This window comes from Labrus mixtus, chromosome 11 (assembly GCF_963584025.1).
Source record: "Labrus mixtus chromosome 11, fLabMix1.1, whole genome shotgun sequence".
Lineage (NCBI taxonomy): Eukaryota > Metazoa > Chordata > Actinopteri > Labriformes > Labridae > Labrus > Labrus mixtus.
In genome coordinates, this window is record NC_083622.1 from 7557007 (window position 1) to 7578034 (window position 21028).

At 46.5% G+C, this 21028-nt stretch overlaps 1 protein-coding gene across 2 annotated transcripts in view; it reads left to right on the top strand.

Moving 5' to 3' along the window:
* Window positions 1-1256: 1256 nt before the first annotated feature.
* sema6e (sema domain, transmembrane domain (TM), and cytoplasmic domain, (semaphorin) 6E) overlaps window positions 1257-21028 on the top strand; it is a 175666-nt gene continuing 155894 nt past the window's right edge. For both annotated transcript variants that reach the window (XM_061049778.1, XM_061049780.1), the window contains exon 1: window positions 1257-1491. The gene's annotated coding sequence lies outside the window, so the exon portion shown is untranslated. The remainder of the gene's footprint in view (window positions 1492-21028) is intronic.

A 21028-nucleotide genomic window follows, 5' to 3' on the forward strand; every position in this document is an offset into this window, starting at 1 on the left:
ATTATTAACCACCAGGCCAAATTTCAGCAACGAAAAAAACGTATAAGTTTATAAAATTAAGCTTCAAAATCATGAAAAATGTAGCTCTCTCCTCTGGGATGCTGTGGGCGTGTCCATAGAATGGGCTGAAGCCACGCCCACTCGCGGAGAGATGTTCCCTCCTCAACTGTTAAAAATTTAAATTAACTGCAAAGGAGGCCTCAACAAACTCCTCTATCAGTCCTACCCAGCCCTATATGAGCCACCAGACACTGAATGTGATTTCGAACTGGAGAGTGAACCTATTTCCCCTCATTCTGTCTGTTTTTTTTTTCTCCTATCATTTTACTTTAGCCTAGCAATGTGTAATGGAAGCCTGTTTCTCAATAGCATAGCTAGCCAAATGAAATAAGCTTAGCTAACCACAACATCATCTTAACGAGTACAGCCTAACGTCCAAACTCACCGAATTATTGTACGAGAAAAACAACATGAGGTGTTCACTTCTCCTGCGGCCAATCAGTGAGCAGCATTTTCTCTTCCTGTCGTGTTTGTTCCAGTGTTTCCTTCTCGTGTCTAATCGAGCGGCTGTTCACTGACGTTAATCCACAAACAGCGGCGGAAATGTTTGTGAAATATGACAAAGCATTATGAAGAGGTGAGAACAGTTACAACCTTTATCTATCAGCATGTGCGGGAAAAATAGCTTTCAGTGGTGGTCTTGACTGGTCCTGATTTAAAATCCAGAGTCCGCCCAGTCTGAGACAAGACCGAGTAAAAATGCTTTCAATTCTGAGACCAGACCGAGACCTTAAAAAAGTGGTCTCAAGACCAGTCTGAGTACTACAACACTAATCATCAGCGTAATAATTTCTATCATCTATCTTTTTTTTACTGCACTTTGAAATATTCTTTGAAATATGTGAGCTGGTTGATTTCTTAATTTTGAGTAGAGTTACAGTTTTTCCTCTCCTCCTGGTAAATTTCACTAATATGCATATAATCATCCTTTTTAATAGCTCCTCGTGTAAAGTCTAAATGTGGGTTTTTAAATCCCCTCTCCTGCTCTCCGATTGGCTGGCTGTACTTCGAGTCGGACCCTGATGTTCTGGCATTCAACATCTGGGAGAAAAGTGAGCCGTAAGACAAAACCTCAAGCGATTAACCAATCAGAGGCGAGTGAGCTCCAACGCCGCTCTGTGATTGGTTGCAGCGCCTGTCAAAGAGCAGCGTGTGGGCGGGGCCTGAGCCGCTGCTGCCGGAGTGTTGTGATTCCAGTCTCAGTCTTGTTGTCACAGGAGTGAGGGGCGCCTTCTCGCTGCTCCGGCGCTCTGGGATTACTAACCTTTTTTTTTTTTCTCCAAGAAGCAAAACTTTGCTCAGACTAACTGCTCCGCCTTCTTACCGAGACATTACCGATGTATTCCCCGTTTCACCGTCTTTTCTGAGAGACTACGACGTTCTTTTTTTTTTTTTTTAAATTCACACTGGAGCTACGAAGCAAACAATAAGGTAAGAGAAGTGTGTCGCGTAAGGACTTTTGGCGATGCTGCTGCTGCTGCTGCTCACTTTGCTCACAAGCAGCCCGATGCTCCAACTTTACCCCAACAGAGAGCTTTATTAAACCGTCTGCATTCATTTAGATCATCCAAACACAACATTTCAGAGTCTTTTAAAAAAAAATAATTTACGAGCTCTAAGTATTTCTGTGGCTCTCTCCTGGAGCTGGATTTGGGCTCCGGAGAAGCCGCTTGTTTTCTCTTCTCCTTCTCCTGCTCCGGGTCCAGATTTTTTTTTTTTTTTGCAAGCTTTGGACAATTCGTTGTCGCATTTTAACACGAATTTGCTGATGCAATGTTTTCTTTTTGTGCAAATGCTTCACACATTGTGTTCAACCTGCAGGGTTCAAATTCTGTTTTGCAGCCTGAGCCTTCAGCAACTTCGCGAAAATCACAGCTGATACCGTGTCTGTGCCTCAGACTCATTCAATTTAGACACTGGTTTATTTTCCACATTTGTTGACTTAAGATCTGTTTGTGCAGAGAAACTATGCTAATAAAAAATAAATAAAAAGGTGCACTCTTTTCCTCGTAGATCACATAAAAAAAAAAAAAAATCAATGTCATCTTTTATGACAGCACGGGAAGGAAAACTGTTCTCGTGGCTGCTCGATTGTACTGAATCTGCACATTTCCCACTCATTTCACACGCATGTTAAAGCATGCTTACTTCATCTGCAGGTCTGTGTTGATGCCAAACTAGGAGGGTGGGGGGGAAAGGATGAGCTCATTCCTGTCACAGGTTTCAGCATCAGTCAGCCCTGCCTTGGATACACAAAGAGATTAGAAAGCTGTGTTTCCCTCTCATAAGACCCCTGCAGGAATAGATGCTCTTCTCCTGCAGCTCCTTGCACAGCTCCGATCGAGTCTCCGCCTGTTGTGCATTAAGCCCTCTCGTTGCCCTCGGTGGGTGTTCAGTTTCAGCTCAGGCTAAGAGCATTTCAACAATAAATAAATCTCTCCTGTGCACAAACACAGACAGACTACACCACGGATTCTGCATCGATCACGGCCAGTCGTCATGCGAGGCATTCTCTCTCTTCCCCCCCCCCCTGTTGCTTACCTCAAAGGAGGAGGCTTGGTGTTTCTACTTCCCTCAGATGAGATCTATCCTCATCTTGTAAGAGTTTTGCAGACATTTAAAAAAAAGTGCAGCTCAAAGGATGCATTGATTTAATTGAGCTGTGATGAACGGTCAATCAAAAAGAATATTAATCATGTGAATCGTTTTGTTGATTCAGCCTCTTCAGTCTCACACTTTGCGTTCTTCTCTTTGCCATGTTTTAATCTTTGGTCTTTGGATTGTTGATTTGGTCGTGAGACGCGTTCAGCCTCTTGTAGAGAGCTGTTTTCTCAAATCTCCACATTCTGTGTACTTAAAGAGAAATGAATAAATCATGCATCATGAGTTGGTTAGTTACAGCTGCAGGGAGCAGAGGTCACTTCAGCTCTCTCAGATTGAGCCTCTTGTTTTGACTCTCTGGAGGAAAAACATCATGCCGTCTCAGCTCATGCCGGTCAGATGTTTAAGTGGAGACAGTGTGGTTGGATCTTGTGATTTCCTCTGGTTTTTGTCTTCCTGCTGCTCGTCTCAGCAGCAGCTGCAGGGAGGCAGCTGACGGCTTGTTGTTACCTACCTCAGTGACCCAGCACTCTCTCTCTCTCTCTCTCTCTCTCTCTCTCTCTCTCTGTGTGTGTGCAGCTCCGAGGACGTCTGCGTGTGGTTTCAGGTGATTTTATTTGAGTGTTACTTGGTTCTGCTGACAGGGAGAGGCGATGCTTCCCCTGCAGGAGAAGTGAGACGCTCCTGTGTTAGCTTCATGCTACTCCTACTTACACGGAGAAGAGGGCAAACACATCTATATTCCAGCCTCGTTTTTTTTTTTTTTTTTTGGCCGTCTGCTGTGCTCATAAACAAACTCATCTTAGTTTGTTTGACTCTTCTCTCACACTGAACACCATTAGAGAGTCACATTTGTGCTGACGGCTTAGTTCCAGTTGTAAATGTGAAGTGAGAGTGCATTCATTTCCTCGTCAAAAAATTGCCCGCTCTCCGTCCAGCTCTCATTTCCAGGCCCTGATAGGTCCGCCGCTCGGTTAGCATGGTTAATGGAGCATTTAGCCCGGTTTGTAATTTTATTTCCGATTTCCATTTTGGCACTTGCTTTCCAGTTTCGAAATGACGGGAGGCGCCCGATGCAAAGAGGAAGGGTGGTGGTGGGGGGGGGGGGGGCGATGTGTGCAGATGGCATCTTCCTAATGGGTCCTCAGGGTAATGATGGTTGAAATAGGCTCCTAACCAGGGGCTGAGGACCGTGGCCCTTTGGGGGACGTTCAGCGGGCCTATTTCCATTTTCATCATCGAGATAAAGTGCTCAATATCTGAACATGGCTACGTGTAACACTCACACACACACAGTTAGGCTGCAGTTTGGTTTGGTCAGGGGGGTGGAAAAAAAAAAACTGAATTTCACTGTGAAGACACGATACATTAACCCCCCCCCCCCCCCCCCCCCCCGGGGCGAACTTCAAGCCGCTGAATTGCTGCACTCGCGCTCATTTCCCGCCCATTTCAAGCTCAGTAGAACTCCAGAGCATTGGATAATAATTTTTTCCCCCCGGGCGGGTGTTGTGGCACCTCGACAACGGCGATTTGTCTGAGAGGTGTCTCCGACCTCAAGCACACGGAGCGATATTTTCTACATCCGTGGACGTCTGAAGAATGGCGCTGGGGCGGCGCCGCGCTTCAGGAAGCAACAGTTAATCTCTGCTCTCCTACATCCTGCGACATGTGGGACTTTGTTTGGTCCCTGCACCTGAGAGAGGCGCCGGCCCCCTGGCACCTTCATGTATCATTTTGATAATGGCTGGTTACCCGTGGCAACTGGGCGGCCTATCAGAACCGTGTTTCTTAGAGTGGATAGATTAACTCCAAAAAGGGAGGAGAGGGCGGAAGAAGGTGAAGATGAGAGCGCCAGGCTGTGTCTAACACTCCCCCCCCCCCCCCCCCCCCCCCCGACCCCTCAGGCTGACCGTGCTGTGTCCACTGGAGGGTGTGGGACCCCCGGGGAGTGACTTATTACCTGTCAGCCCTGCAGCCTCGCGGTCATCCATAATCCAGGGGCTGACACAGCACAGGCCGGTCCTGGATATCTGCTGAGACCACCAGGGCCTTGGCCTCCAGGTCCTGGCCCCCGTTTGGTCACAGCTGCCGAGAAATCACATTAACATGTTGCGTCAAGCGTTACAAACGCGCGGCTTCAGAGGGAACAGGCGGACCTGCCTCGTGCCGTCTGCTGCTCGGCTCGAGTGGCTCCTCCATCACTGTCTTTACTGGTGGTTTTTTTTTTTTGTTTGTTCTAATTTTCTCTCACTGAGCGGAAATAACTTTCTTGACTGTGCCTGGAAGAAAAGCTCTCCCTCATCTTTCTGCTGACTCAGCGCTCAGGATCTCTCAGGTACATTAGCCCGTATGAAAGATAATTTCCAGATTGCCCGGTGGCTCAGGCGTAATGTCTACTGCACATTTAGTTACTTCTGCATTCAGGCTGTGCAAAAAAAAAAAAAAGTAATGACATTTTATTTTTTTGGGCTGCTTCTGCTGTCTCTCTCCGTGCCTCACACGTCTCCTGCTCAGCTCTGATTGGTCCTCTCTTTGAGATGAGATATTGAAATAAGCTGTTTTCACACATGCAAAAAAAAAAAACTCCAAAATGTTCCGGGTGAGCTGCATGTGTGGATGCAGACGGCCAAGTTTATCACCCCGACTTTACAAATAATTTTTCCTGCCTCTCCTCATAAAGATTCTGCATGAAGTTAGGCCGAGCTGATGTGAGGATGCATGGAGACGTTTTGGCAGATGAGTCTTGTTCTGCTCGAGGTTCCTTCCTCTTACTTTGCATCAATGTTGGGTCTTTGTCTTGAGATCTGTGCTGTCTTTCTTACCCTGTTTTTGTCTACCAGTGAACGCCTGGCATGTGTGAACAGGTGACTCAGGACATTTTCAGGAGTGCTTGTGATTGGACAGTTGAGCCGTGTCTGAGAAGAGCTCTCACTGGCTTGAAACTACAGGAGCTATCGTAATGATTCCAGTTCAGTAGGCTGGATGGATCACTCGTGTTGTTGTTGATTTTTTTTGTTGGAGCGGCGTCTGTGGACAAAGCGGTCTGTCTGCTGTCATCCTCTCTTTGCAGATCCTGTTGTAAGAATGTCACAATACCAGAATTTAAACGAGGATAAGATACTGGGAGAAATGGAATAAGAGTCATACCTGTTTGGTGACCACTTCAAAAAAGAAACGAGTCCTCCTAGGCGACAATATCGGGTCATTTCTTCTTTTTAATTACCGAAAAAGTGCAAAGAAACTCCTGCACAACGTCTAATAAATTGCACAAATCTGTTGCCAATGTATTTGTGCAACGCGCTCTCTTTGTTTCTGTCTCGGCAGCTTTTGGTGAAAAAATATATAACGGTACTCTGATTCTACCGATCATCAAAAGAAAAGGGATTGTATCATTTTAAGACACACCTTTAATTCTCTCTAATGTGAAATCTTCTTATTTTTCACTGTGAAGCGTTGAGGGCGAGAATGTGAACAAAGGCTCTGCGTGCTGCGCACTGATTGGTTGGGATTTGAAGGTGTGATAAATAAGTGTTTAGGAAACGTCCATGTGGAAGTTCTACATCTGTAGGTCGTCTGTGTTCAACTGAAGCTGTTTCATAAGCTGTAAAAAAAAAACTCCTCACACGAGGTTAGAAACAAAATCCATCCCGCACACAGCTCTGAACCTTTTTCCTATTATTGTTGAAGCTGAGACTGTGGATGTTTTCAATGCTAACAAACTTTTCATGCACTCGCCCAATCATTGGCTATTAGGCTCTGAATCGTTGGCAGGCTTGTAATTATCTCTGATTCCAAAAACAGGCGTGCGGTGGCCTCCCCCCCCCCCCCCCCCCCTCCCCCTCTCGGTTCCTGGTTTTGGTTAGCGCCGGGCTGGAAATTACAGCCAAGCTGATGAGTGTAAATTTTGGTGAGGAAAAGCTTTTGAGTTCAGTGAAAGGCTAGAGGGAAGAAGAAGAGAGAGAGACGGCGGCAGACCGCAAACTGGACGAGTGACAGGCCTCGCTCGGTCCGTCCAGACTGGCTGTCTTCCTGCGGTTTTGTCGAGCTGCTCCTCAGAAACGTTAACCCCTTGTCGAACATGGACTTTGGCTCCGCTTACCAACCCGCCTCGGCCGCAAGCAGAGCAGCGGGGGACTCTGGGTGACTGTCTGGTTACGCTTTATGAAGCACAGGCTGGATGGCGTCCAGCGGCTCTACAGAAGTTCAGCATGTAGCGTGCAAGATTTTTAGATTTAATTTCTGAAGCCGAGAGGGTCCTCTGTCTCATGAAAGGATCTTTGTCCAGAGCAGAACCTCTCTTACCTCAGATTCTGAATGTTTCATGCACAGACACTTTCTGTGTTGTGTTTGTGGCTCTTTTTAACATTTCGCAGCCAGCGTAAAGATACTTTTCCTCTCTCTCTCTTCCCCGTGTTTCTGTTCCTGCTCTCGGATAAAAGGACACCACAGTGTCATGTACACAAACACACTCTGTGACTGCAACAACAGGGAGGGTGTGCGTGGAACCCACAGGGCAGCTCGAAAGCGGCGTGCACGGCAGCAAAAAAAGGACTCTTTCATGAAAGGAGAGAGAATGAATCATCTGAAAATCCGTGTCATCTTTCATGCATATTTCATGTGAAGAAGTGGCTAATGCGGCTTCATGTGTGCGTGGATTTCCAGCGTTTTAAGGGATTATTAGCGGATGACTAAGCGCAAAGATCTCCCGAAAACCCCATTCAGCCTCGTCACCCACAATCCCCCAGAATCCTGTTTATTTGAAAAACCTTAACGCTCAGTAGCATAATATGAACTCCCAGCAGATTAAGATAATACAGACATCACAGCGCTTTGCCTCCTGCTGCCGCCACCGCCGCCGCAGAGCGTACAGAAACACAAGTTCATCCTCTAAATCCTCTTCGATTCTCCTCGCTCCTGTGTCTAATGGGAGGAAGCGGCTGAAATGAGGAAACGAGTGTCCCTGTAAATAACCCGGGGGCCATACATACTATGTATTGATTGGAGGACCCTCGGTTGGGTTTGGCCGGGGCGCGTGGGGCGGGGGGGGACTCAGCGGTAAAAGTGTACTGGTTTGTTGCTCCAAATGATCCTTTAATCACTTCATAATGAGGGCAGACCTCACGCATCATTGATTAGCCAGCCAGGCTGAAAGTGGAGCAAATCGCCCCTTAGACTCCCCAAACCCCCACCCCCCCACCCCCCTGTCCTCCTCACTGCGAGCCGAGGAGATGGACACCACTGTGAGGGTCTACATTTAGAAACACAGTTTTATTTTATTCATGATGATTCAGAACCATGAGAGACAAATAAACGAGAGAATCAAAATATCCTTTGATCTCTTTACTGCATTTAAATGTTTCTAAAACTGTGAGAATGAATCTCGGCCTCTGGTGAAAATGTCGGCTTTGAACACAGCAGGAAATATTAAAGGGGACATATTCTGGAAAATCCACTTGAACAGTGTTGTTGAACATATCTTTGGGTAACCGGAGTGTCTACTGACCAACAGAACGTGAAATAAACCCATCCAGTCCTTTTGTTTGTGGTCTGCATAAGTCTTACAACACAGAGAAAAATGCTCCGTTTCAAATGTGCTCTCCTTGTGATGTCACAGCGGGATTCTTGTAAAAAAAAAAAAAAAAACCCTCCCCTGGTATCTCCACACGCAGCCTAGAAAATAACTTTTTATGCAGGTCCGCCATTTTCATTCTTGCTACAGAGGAGTGATGTCTACGGGGAAAACTCAGGGGGGGCTCATTGCATTTAAAGAGACACACACACCAAAACGGAGCGTTCTGAGAGAGCTGGTTTATACAGTATCACAAACCTCCTCTGGTGCTTGATTCGTGTTATATTTTGACCAAAGCACAGCACAGATGTTTCATTTAGACCACAGGGGGACTGTTTGAAAAGGTGGAGAAGGGGGATAATATGTCCTCTTTAAGGAAAGTCTCCTATAGCGAGGGGTAACATGAAGACGTTTGAAAGCTGTGAACGCTGCAGGGCTGCCAGGGGAGGTGCAGCTCTCCAGTGCTCGGAGAAGAGCACTGGAGTCAGAGGATTCACCTGTTTAAAGCCGCCTCATGAGATTCTTGGTTTCATATCGAGGAGCTATCGTGTGATTTGCAGAACAAGCCGTTTAGCGCCCTCTGCAGACTCATCCTGGGATTACACCAACATGCGTTTACCTCCTGATCTGAAAGTTTACCCTCGTTTGAACAAGTCCTAGTTTTGTCTTTAAAAACAGGAACTTACCCATTAGTGTGTCTCGCCATGTCCTTTTTTGCCTTCGTATCGATTTAGATATTGTTATCATTTTATTTTATTTTATTTTATTTTATTTTCAGAATGGTGTCAAAGTTTAAAATTCTGGTATCATGACGACCCTGTCCCAGGCTGTTTCCTGCGGTTCACACCCCGACATCTGCAGACATTTAAGTAGAGGGCTGTCAGGAAATGAATCTGCAAAAAAAAAAAAAAGTGGATGAAAAATTCTGCCGTTTTTTGTTTCACACCCCCCCCCCCCCCCAACAGCGTCAGGGTCATTTTTTTTGAGTGCAGCGAATGTGTGAGACTAATGTCACATCTCCTTCCTCATCTCCTTCATCCTCATCTCCTTCTTCCTTGCTACGCCTTGTTGATGTGTGTTTTCTGTGCTTCCTTTCTCTCAATCAAGCCGTGTGTGCGGCTCTCTAACATCCCTTTCTCTCTGACTTTTTCCCATTTGTTGAAGTTTTGGTTTTCCGTTAGTGGACTTATTTTCTTTCTCTTCGCTCGCTCAGCCACGCCGGGCTCTCAGAGCGTGTGCTAACAGGGCCAGTTACTCTCCTGTTTCCTCCAAACTAACGGCTGTTGTTGCTGCAGGAAATGTAACCATCCATCTTTGTGCCAGAGGTTATTTCCCTGGAAAGTCCTCACCACCGGAGCCTCTCACCACCTCTCAGCGGGTCGCCCGACACTCAGCGGCGCCGCAGGCATCCGTCATGTTTTCAGCACGAGAAGTCATTACTGACACGTCAAATTAAAACATCGTCTCAAGAAACACGGATCATTGATGATTTGATAATGGGATGGCATGTTTAGTTGGGCTTCATTAAAGACGCCCGTTTCTGTTTTGTGTGTGTGTCCAGGTAGTGTAGAAACTGTTGTTGAAAAGTATGACTGCTCTTAAAGCCGCGGAGCAGATCTATGCAAGAGAGGGCGATGCAATGCATCATGGGTAAAGCACTTTTGGCAGAGTGAGACGGACTGATTGAATATCTGATTGATTTGTTTTCAGTTTCTCTTTTGATCATCCGTCGCACAGAAATTGTCCGGCTTGTCACATCTCGGATGAAGCAATTAGGCTGACTGCAGGAGGGGGGTCAGGTTGGGGGGGGAGGAGGGGGTCTCCTGTTTAGTCACTGTAGAAGTACTTCAGCGTTACGATCGGGTCCCATTTTTGCTTATTGCAGATTTTGTGAAAAGAGAATTTTTGATGGTGCTGAATCGTGAAATGAGGCAGGAAATTAAAAACCAAAGATAAGCTTTTTTTTTTTTTTTTTTTTCACACAGTAATGCCCCCATCATATCCCATCATGCCCTGCACACCGCAGGCATATGCTCACGAGGTGACAGGTGCTCACATATTAAATTTATATACAGTCGGCGTTTAGAGAAAGTATTATGCAGTCACTAAAAATGGACAGCGTGGCTCATCTTTGTGCTCTCCTAGCACAAAGATGAAGCCAAAACATTCTGCAGATTTACAAGGAGGAGGGATCGGCTGCATCGACGTCAAGCTGCTTTGCTTAAACGAAAACCTGCATTTAATAGGCCAAAGGTCGCTCAGGTGGGTTCAGTCCACAGCAGAACAGATTATTGTGTCATGAATGACCGAGCAGCTTTAGGAGATCCCCGCACCCCCCCCCCCCCCCCCCCCCCTCCTGTCTGACAGGGATAGTCTCCTGCTGTGAGGTGCATGTGTGAACAGGTCAGGAGGATTTCCGGGGTAAGCCTGCCTGAGGGTATCTAACTTTCCAGGAGTGCAGATGTGAAAATGGCTATAGAGGGGGCGGGGCTTATGGCGTACACTGCAGCCAGTCAGAACAGGGAGCTCTAAATCTTGGAGGTATTCCGCTGTCCGTCCGTTATACACTCCGTATGATCTCATGAACGCTCTCTCCTCTGCAGTCTAACATGACCCGTGTTTCCTCGATGAGAGGCTCAACTGCGTCTAATTACCCCGACCTTCCTGAAATAGCACGTTGACCTTGTTAGTTAAAAAGTTGGCTGGGAAGCCGCGCCGTGTCCTGCTCTGACTTTTAAAACGGGTGAAGGGTTCATTGATGGTTTCTGAAACTCAGATTGGATTCCCATCTCTCCTCGTCCCTCAGGCCTTTTATCTGATTCCTTATGCATGCACCGGGCGCTCTGCAGATCGGGAGCGGCGGCTGGTTTTCTCGACTCTGCACACCGGTGTGCTTCAATCTGGAATGTGTTAAATTTAGAGCATGCAAGCTCGTCTTTGTTTCCCTGAGTGTGTGTGTGTGTGTGTGGAGAGCGTTTAACCTGTGTGGATGTAGGGCTTTTTATGATCTATTCTCGGCCCCTCACGCTATTATTTGTGTACATTTTAACGGTCACCATATGTGCTGTGGATTCTTGGCAGGGTGTAAGATAAGTCTGCTCGCCTACACGGAGCTCGGTCGTTTTTCCTGCGTTTCTCAGAACCCAGAGCTCGTTTCCATCGAATCGAGGCTATTTTTAAACGGGTCTTCGGGGGGGAGGGGGTTGCAAGGGGGTTTATCTGGGGGTTTCAGTTAGTGTCATATGAATCCAAACCGGGCAGCGGTCCAGGGTGAGTAAAACACACCTCCTCCTCCTCCTCCTCCTCCTCCTCCTCCTCCAGCTCCCCTACAGTGCCCTGAACTCTCCCCATTCCAAGAGAGAGAGAGAGAGTGTGTCAGTTTATTAACCATGTGTTGACTCACCCTGCAGCTGTGTGTGTGTGTGTGTGTGTGTGGGTGTGTGTGTGTCTCTGTGTGTCTCTGTGTGTGTCTCTATGTGTGTGTCTCTGTGTGTGTGTGTGTCTCTGTGTGTGTGTGTGTCTCTCTCTGTGTGTCTCTGTGTGTGTGTGTGTGTGTGTGTGTGTGTGTGTGTGTGTGTGTGTGTCTCTGTGTGTGTGTGTGTGAGTGTGTGTGTGTGTGTGTGTGTGTGTGTCTGTGTGTGTCTCTGTGTTTGTCTGTGTGTGTGTGTGTGTGTGTGTCTCTGTGTGTGTGTGTGTGTGTGTGTGTGTGTGTGTGTGTGTGTGGGATAGAGGTCAGGAATTGATTCTTCATAGATGCATCATGAGTCTTCTTGAACAATTCAGCTTTGATGTAAAGACGAGATGTTTTTCTTCTTCACTCGTCAAATCATTTACATCTGGAGAAAAGTGATCAGCTGATTCCTGAAGTGTTCTTTTCTTCCCCTTTAATTCATATGGAAGAGGCGAGCTACTGATGACTCTCAGTCTTTTCCCTGTGAGGCCTGACACACAGCTGGAACATAAAAACCACACACACACATAAAACACTGAGCTGCTCTGAGCAGTGTAATGATCATCTGACACAGATCATAAAGTCAGGCGGTAGGCTACAAAACCAAACAACGGACAGATGTGCCAGCACTCACGTCTGATTCTGATAAATGTTTATTACTTTACTCCTCACCTCCTCCACTCCCACTCACATGGAAGGAGGAGAGGAGGAGGCGAGGAGAGGAATCAAGGGACCATCTGAAGGTGTTGTCTTTTAGAGAGGGGTCAAAGTGCACCAACAATCGATCTGACTCCATTGAGTTTTTAGAATCATTTAACTCTTGGTGTTGTAGTCGAGACCACACTAACCGAGACCAAGAGAGTAGAGTGCTCCTGGACCGAGTCAAGACCAAGACCAAGACCAAGACATTTAGGGATCCAGACCGAGTCAAGACCAAGACCATAGATATCACTGAAATATCATCATCTTGTGAAGGTGACGGCCGTAACCGGGGGACAACAATTATTATGAATGAATTCATGTAGGCGTTTTCCTTCTAATCACCGCCGATCAGTGGTGGTCTTGACCGGTCTTGATTTAAAATCCGGAGTCCGCCCAGTCTGAGACCGAGACAAGACCGAGTCAAAACCGCTTTAAATTCCGAGACGAGACCTTCAGAAAGTGGCATCGAGACCATTTCAAGTACTAAGACACTATTTAATGACAAAGTTGGGTGTTCATGAATTTTGCAGTCAGCCTTTGAGGGCGACGATGCACCAAGAGTTTCTAGAACATCGTTTATCTGTAGGTTTTGAGGAAGGGGGGGGGATACAAATGGTTGAAACTGACTTCCTGTGTGATGATTTCCACCGTGTTCAGCAACGTCCACAACGGTCAGTTAGTGTGCAGCTGTGTGTTTTTCACCTGGCGGAGCTCTCACCCTTCGGTATCGTTCGCCGATTGTCGTGGAGTCTCTCCGCTCACTTCTCGTCTTTAACTGAGGATCAGTGCTACGGTACTTCAGAAATGAACTGATCTGACATTTCCCCAAGATGAACCTTGATAGTTATTTATTCAGCCAGTGAGGAAGCGGACGGGAATTTCCCTTTCATGACTTCATGAAGCAGCGTGAAAGCACGAGTTGCGCTGGAGATGAAATGTACACGCGTACGGGGTCATCTTGTTTCAGTCCACATCTCGTTAGCGGCATTAGCTCTTTAAAAATATATCGCTGCTCACTGGATGTCTGCCGAACATGCAGCAACGCCTGAAGTTGGTGGAGTGAAAATTGGTTCAGAGTCACACTGTGATCCTCCAAATATGAGCCGGCCTCAGAGTAATCACTGATAATCGTTTCAGCCATAATTGTGCAGCCTTGTGTGTGTGTGTGTGTGTGTGTGTGTGTGTGTGTGTGTGTGTGTGTGTGTGTGTGTGTGTGTGTGTGTGTGTGTGTGTGTGTGTGTGTGTGTGTGTGTGTGTGTGTGTGTGTGTGTGTGTGTGTGTGTGTGTGTGTGTGTGTGTGTGTGTGTGTGTGTGTGTGTGTGTGTGTGTGTGTGTGTGTGTGTGTGTGTGTGTGTGTGTGTGTGTGTGTGTGTGTGTGTGTGTGTGTGTGTGTGTGTGTGTGTGTGTGTGTGTGTGTGTGTGTGTGTGTGTGTGTGTGTGTGTGTGTGTGTGTGTGTGTGTGTGTGTGTGTTTCCTGCAGGGATGAGGAGAAAGTCTGCTCGGAGGCTGAACAACATGTTCATTATTTCACTCTGAGGCTGCAAACTTATTTCCACCATAAGAGAGACACAAACACAACAAAACACCTCCCACTCAGTCGCACGAGCCTCCTCCCCGCTCCAGCCAGTGAATCCTCGCCGGCCGTTTGATCTCTCCTCCGCTCCCTCCCCCGAGGGAGTCGACTCTCTGCCGACTGACGGCATCAAAACTAACTCGCAGTAAACAAGCACCCACCACCAAACCGCAGCACGGCTTTAATGTCACGGCTCAGTGACAGGTGTGCTGGGAGACGCTCTCGCTCTCAGGCCGTGTCAGAGGGGGGACTCTTCCCCTCCGGCAGAACTCAGACTGTCTGCATTACTGAGGGTCTGTTGCTACAGGCAGCAGGGCCATGAAATGACAGGAAGTCCTACTTGAAGGCTGTCGGGCATAAATGCACCGCTCAGATGTTTGTTCTGTTTTAAGGAAGGGTTTTTAACCGTTGCAAAGTTGTCATGACATCACTCATTCTCTCCGGCATCTGCATGGCTGCAGGGAAAACAGTGAAACAAGAAATACTACAAACTACGACAGCTTGCCTTTGTATCGGAGACTCCCCTTCATGTTTGCTTGATGCAGAAATGGCAGCTAGTGTTGAACGATATTGGAAAATTATTGACAGAATCCACGCTATATAGAGCGATATAAAGATGAAATGACAGCAGATAACTTCAGTGTCTTTTAAAGTTCATAAATGAAAACGTCAATGAAACAATAATACTTTAATTATTTTTGGTCTAAAGTCATTTTCTGGCTTTGAGACCCATCGGCAGCATCCGCCCATCTATGGGCTCCATGCTGGAAATGCTGGAGCTGAGGCGGGTTTTAAGCCTCCTGACAAACTGTTACACCACCTGTCAATCAGGTCAGCGACACGCCTTATTGTGAATAACTCTTATCCTTCATCAAATCAAAACTGACGAGTCATCAAAACATTCACCCCCCCCCCCCGTACAGTGTGTGTCGATCGAGACATGAGCTAATCAGACCTGTTTGGTTTTTTGAACCAGGCTGTAAACATGTTAATCTCTGCTGTAAAAACAGGCTTTTTATAATGAGTGTGTATGTGACTTCCTGTGCTTCTGCAGCCAGCCTCTAGTGGACACTCGAGGAACTGCAGGATTTTACACCTCCGTATTGGCTTAATTGTTTTAGACCAGAGGTTGCTGCTTGCTCACACCACACTTCCCCGTGCGCTGCAGGTGTAGACGCTTAATGGCTAACACCTGCTCCGTTAACACGAGGGGCTGCTGATGCACTAAAGAATGAACGACAGTGAATCACCCCTGAATGCAGTTGTTATAAAGAATATAACAGACAGACACAGCCAGTCATCACTTCAGCGTCTTTGTGCCGGGAAGCGTTACAAACCTGCACATTGAAACATTTCTGGCTGTCCTTGAAAACTAACAAAAAAAACGACCGTCGCCACAGAATAATGGGATGCAACGACATCCATGAGAAAGTAAAGTTTTGTGCCAGAGACGTGGAATTACATTTAATCAAATCTCTTGTGCGAGTTTCATTGACGGCCTGATGGAAATCATGAGTCATTTAACAGGCAACCAGCACCCCCACCATGATGTGGCGTGTTTCCTGCGGTGTCCTCCACTCGGGTGTTTTCCGCTCGTCAGTCAAAGCGCCTCTGATGTGAAAATGAAATGCGTGAAAAAGAGGGGAGTCTGACTGCTCTGTGCTCAACATGAGCGGGGAGACACAGGTCAGTTACTGCGTCCAGGCAGTCCATTCAGCAGGAAGATCTTTTTAATTAGGCTATGTTCTTTTAATTAACCAGCCAGCAGAGCGGCCGTGTCCATTTGTCACCCCCGCTTTGCTCAGGCGGCGCTCGATGAATACTCCCTCTTTTGTCTCCACGCAGCTCCAGAGGTCCCGGCTTCCTATTATTCTTCCTCATTCACACTGAAATGTATTTTTTTCCCCCCTCTTCTTCTTTTAGATTAGCATGATAATACCCCGTGGAGGGGAGGGAAAGTGGAGACGAGCTATTGCAAGGCTGCTCATCAGACTCACTGTGTGCAGGAGCGTGGTTATTATCATCCTGAATGCACCATCAGTTCAACTAACAGCCTGAATTCCGACGTTTATCTCCAATATCATAGCGCGACTGTCAATTGCAGAGGGCGCACAATGGCAAATTACGGGTTATGTCTTGCTCCTTGGAGTCTGGATCTTTCCCCGGTGTAATTACGCTATGCTAATTCTGCGGCCCCCCCCACCGTGCACTTCCATTGGCAGGAGCACAGCTTCCCTGCTGCGTGGAGGTCCCAGAGTGGGCTGAAAGGAAACATGAGTGCTTGGTTTGTGCACTGGTGTTGATAAAATATTCTCCATGAATCCTCCAGGATAGTCGCAGGGATCGAAACACGGGTCCATTGAGGGCCTGGTTCTGCTCTGCAGTCTTGTGGATCCTGTAACATGACATCCTATCACAAGTCGAGCAACGTCAACAGCTGGTGCACAAACGTACATCAACTGTCTACTCGAGTTTTTGAATAAAACTGAATTTCCAGCTAAAGATGACATCAGCGTTGTGCATCAAGTTAAAACTAAATAAGACAAAAAAAGCTCCCGCACGCTGTCTCGCTTCATGCTGACATAATTATTGAATCACTACGTTTCGTTCTGACACTGGTTCTGGTTTATTCTGGTTGACGTGGGAAGTTTCTGGGCGGGCAGCATGATGAGTTACCTTTTAGCCAGTGACAGCACTCAGGTGAGTTTAGGAGTGGATACAATTCAGTAATTGGATGCGAACCGATGAATATGATGGATGTGGACGAAAATACAATCGCAGTGAGGTGAAACACCAAGTGGATAAAGCTCGTTCTAAAAGGAGGGTGAACCATGTGTTTTGACCTTTTACCCGTGGACGTGGAGTTGGTCGGCTTCCTGTTGGACAGGCAGGGTGACACCGGCAGTAGCTTGCAGTGTTGGTCAGTGAGTGTGAGCTTCTGGGGGCGATGAGCCCAGGAGGAGGGGCCCAGTTTGAATGTTGTGTTTACAAGCTGCAACAGAAAATGCTACTGACTCCATCTTTATGTGATTAAAAAAAAACAATATACCTTTACATTTTATTTGTTATATTTTCTAAGCCTAGGTTTAGTCACCGGCATCACCCAAGAAGTCTGGCACGATCTCAGTTTGCCCTTCAGCGCCGAGGTTTAGGCCGTGTCTCCAGGGACGGGGGTTGGATGCAGGTCAGGCCACCTTGAGCTCCTCAGCTGGATTTATTGTGTCAGAGGTGGACAGGGTCAGGCCGCGCTCCTCCCCTCCCCTCTGCCTCAACACGAGGACTTTGTTAGCGTCCGACACGGAGCGGACCCAGGCAGCACAGACATCCCTGTCACGCCCTCTGAGGAGAACCCTGCTGGGGTCAGGGGGGGTGAGGTAGGCGTGACCTGAACACTGATTGATTCTCAAGTTGGTGTCAAGGGAGGGAAGGGTTCAGGACACTTACCCCATACCCCCCCCCCCCCCCCCCTGTGGCAATGTGCCGCGAGGGAATGCGGTACAGAGGACGATATAGACACCCTCAAGTCACAGCATGCCAGACTCCTCCGCCCCATGTTGTACCTCAGCGGGTGTGTGCTTTCACTTTCCCTGAAACAAGACACTCAACCACATGTTTTCCTTTAATAGACAGCTGAGTGCAGAGAAGCAGGAGTGCGGTCTGTCTGCCAGATGATCAGTGGGATGTTGGCATTTGGAGGAAGACAGAAGAAGCCACTCTCCAGTGACGCACCTTCGATTTATTAGGCGTTGCACAAAAATGCACAACCATGGTGGCCATTGACGATTCTATCAATCATCCAATTAGTGCAGTTCAAAGTCCCAGGCTCAAGGGAAACAACTATAAGGTCTTATATTATCCTGATCTCTGCCATCATTCCTTTTTAATGGAACTCTGAATGTGTTTGATACTCTCTATTACCACTTGTTCCACAACTGTGCAGTTTCTGTTAATTTGATGATAGCGTTGGTAGTGCTGTAGCTTTTTAATGAACTTCAGACTTGAAGTCATATTTTAAACCAAAAGCTGCTGCTAGCCAGAGAGAGAGAGAACGCACCGTCTTGGTTGCACAAGTACGGGACGTTGCACCATCTTAAGAGACTTCGTCGACATAATGTGCAATTTTAAAATCTAAAAAAGTGGATCTGGAGAAAATGACCAAACCTGCCTTAAATGATCTCTTTTAATATCTGTATTCAAAGTCACAGTATTTGACGTAATGCTGATGTTGTTCTGTGTTTCATTGAAGGTCAATTCAAACGGGGATTTGGAAAAAGTCATCTTCACGGCCCGTCACATGTTTTCGCCGTTTGTTTTTTTGGAGCATTTAACAAAATAAAAAGTTGTCTTCGTGAAGCTAAAGACAGAAACTCTCCGCTCCGTTCTCACTAAAGACTGAAGGCTGCGGCTGATCTAGTTCTTCTTCTTCTTGGGTGAGTTCAAACCGGGTCATGAAAACAACGATTCCCCTCGGCCGCCCGCTGATGCTCTGTTTTCATAGTTTAAACCAAACCTCTATGTGGAGGACAAACCAAAGCTAGTGGTGAAAATATGATTTGACTGTCCTTTCGAATATCCATCACAATTTACAGACCAGCTCTCTGGTTTGTTTGGAACTCGTCGGGTCGACTTCTTTCCAGATCGGCTGACATATTACGATATTGTAGCTGCAGGCCGCGGCTAAAGGGTGTCTAATTTTTTGACGAATTTCCAGAGGACAGCTGTAATTAGGAATACAAAGTTCATTCCTATCCAGTGTCTGTAATGGCATGATGCCATTTAAAGGTCTCACATCTCCTCCAGTAAAACAGAAAAAGGTCAGAAATGAGACAGAAACAGAGAACTCATTATCACCCTCAAACTGGAAATTCACCCGATGAGGGAGCTGCTGGTGTTCGGAGACGACTTGTTTCTGCTTGAAGAGGCAACAAACTTTACAGGATCACTGTCTATTCTTCACCCTTAAAGGTGCAGGATTCTTACAGTAAATATCGAAAATCCAAACTGATAGGCAATAAACCTATACAATAATGGATTTGTATGTTTTGTTCACCAAGGTTTTGATCTCTCCATCTCGTCTATCTTTGGACCTCCCCCCTCCATCGGCAGGATTACTTCATGTTTTGATCTTGAGCCAAAGAATTAGCCGGAGTCTTTTTTGATTGTGTCATCTTGGCAGCAGTTTGGTATGAATCATGAACATCTTATAAATTGATTAACAGTCAGTTTATTAGTGTTCCAGTGATCACAGAAAATGCTGTTTATTGTGCGCTGAAGGAAAAGAGACAGAATTAATCAATCAATCAATCAATTTTTATTTTGTATAGCGTCAACTCATAACAAGTGTTATCTCGAGACACTTTACAAAAAGCAGGTCAAATACCTTACTTATTGCTATGTTACAAAAAGCAGGTAAAAGACCTTACTTATTGCTATGTTACAAAAAGCAGGTAAAAGACCTTACTTATTGCTATGTTACAAAGATCCGGCCTATCCATCATGAGCACTTTAGCAAAGCAGCAAAAGTTACAGTGGTAAGAAAAAACTGCCTTATTAAAAGGCAGAAATCTTCGGCCGGATCCCCGGCTCATGACGAAACAGACCTAGACTGCGCCGGGCTTGGGAAGGGATAAGATGCAGGAAGAGGGACAGGGAGCATGTAGTATCTGTGCCGCTTAGTCTGTTTTCACCATGTGGAGTCTAAAATGCTGGGGCTCAGTGGTGGAGTCTGTCGTCTCTCAACTGGATGGTTGGGGGTTCAATCCCCAGCTACTGAAAGGTATAGGTCAAATCTGATGGACTGAGCAGTAGTTAAGGCGATTGGCAACACGGCAGCTTCTCTGGTCACTCGTTTTTTAGTTGGGGGGTCTTTCCAATAAAACCAAGACTCTGCAGGGTTCTCTTTCTGAACTACCGTCTTCTTTAAATGCAGGGTCATGATCTCATGAGGGGAAAAATATGTTTGAACGCGGCGCCACCAGCCTGGTCGGCATCGGTAGATATCCAAGCACCCCCATGTGCAGCAGAGTGGCCGCCTGCAATACACAATCAAAGTTGCATGAAGTGGATGATGGTGGTGAATGCTCTCGCCGTCATCGCTGAACTTGTTTTTTGCTGGTATATTGGTCTCACTGGGATGTAGGACGCAGCCCACTTTTTAGATGAATAAACGGTGTTGAAAGAACGTCTAATCTGAAAGTTTTTAGACTTTTCATCATCATAGGAAGCTTCTTAGCTGATCACCAGACCAGACACCCCGGAGTTATAATCCGGGATGATGAGCGACTAAATCTTCCTGGAGTCGCCTCAGGGGATGAATCAAACTGCTGCCAGGGTCGAATTAAAAGGATTTGGAAGGGTGAAACTTTTTAAAGATGTTGGTGTCTCACACAAAGCGAGCTGATGATCTCACTAAAACTGAAGAAACAATCAGTTCTGCCTTGCTCCGCTCACGTGTTGTGTACTCATGCATTGTTAATGGAAGCTGACACAATCACAGACGTCGTGCTATCATCTCCTATCCCACTGCCTTGTATCCATTTCCCCCCGATCGATGAAAGGGTCATTCCACAAGTGTGAGCTTTTTGAAAAGTCAATAAAAACCTCCATAAACAATTCTGCATGTTTCCTACGAGGCTGAGAGCTTTTATGCATTTATCCAGGAGTCGAGTCCAGGGTGCACCAGGAGATTTGCTCCTTCGACATTCCCTTTGATTGGTGACCCAACAGTTTCAAAATGCCATCCCTCTTTAGTCATTTACTTGTGTGATTTAAAGTAGAATTTGGGATTTTTTGCAGCTCTGGCGTTCGTTTAGATTTTATGCACGAGTACCAACTAATGTAAACGAGTATCGATGCAAAATGTGAGTTTTCAAAGCGATTGCCAAAATCCAGACACAATGTGAGATTTCTCTCATTTCGCTTCTACTGTTTGTGCGTGTGTGTGTAGTAGGGATGTAAAGATGAAGCGTGAGGCAGGATTTAGAGATTGAGGACGCACCACCGTCTCTTAAATCGGAGGTGTGGAAGCATTTTGGCTTCCCCAAGACAGAAAATGAAAGAGGTGAGAAGATAA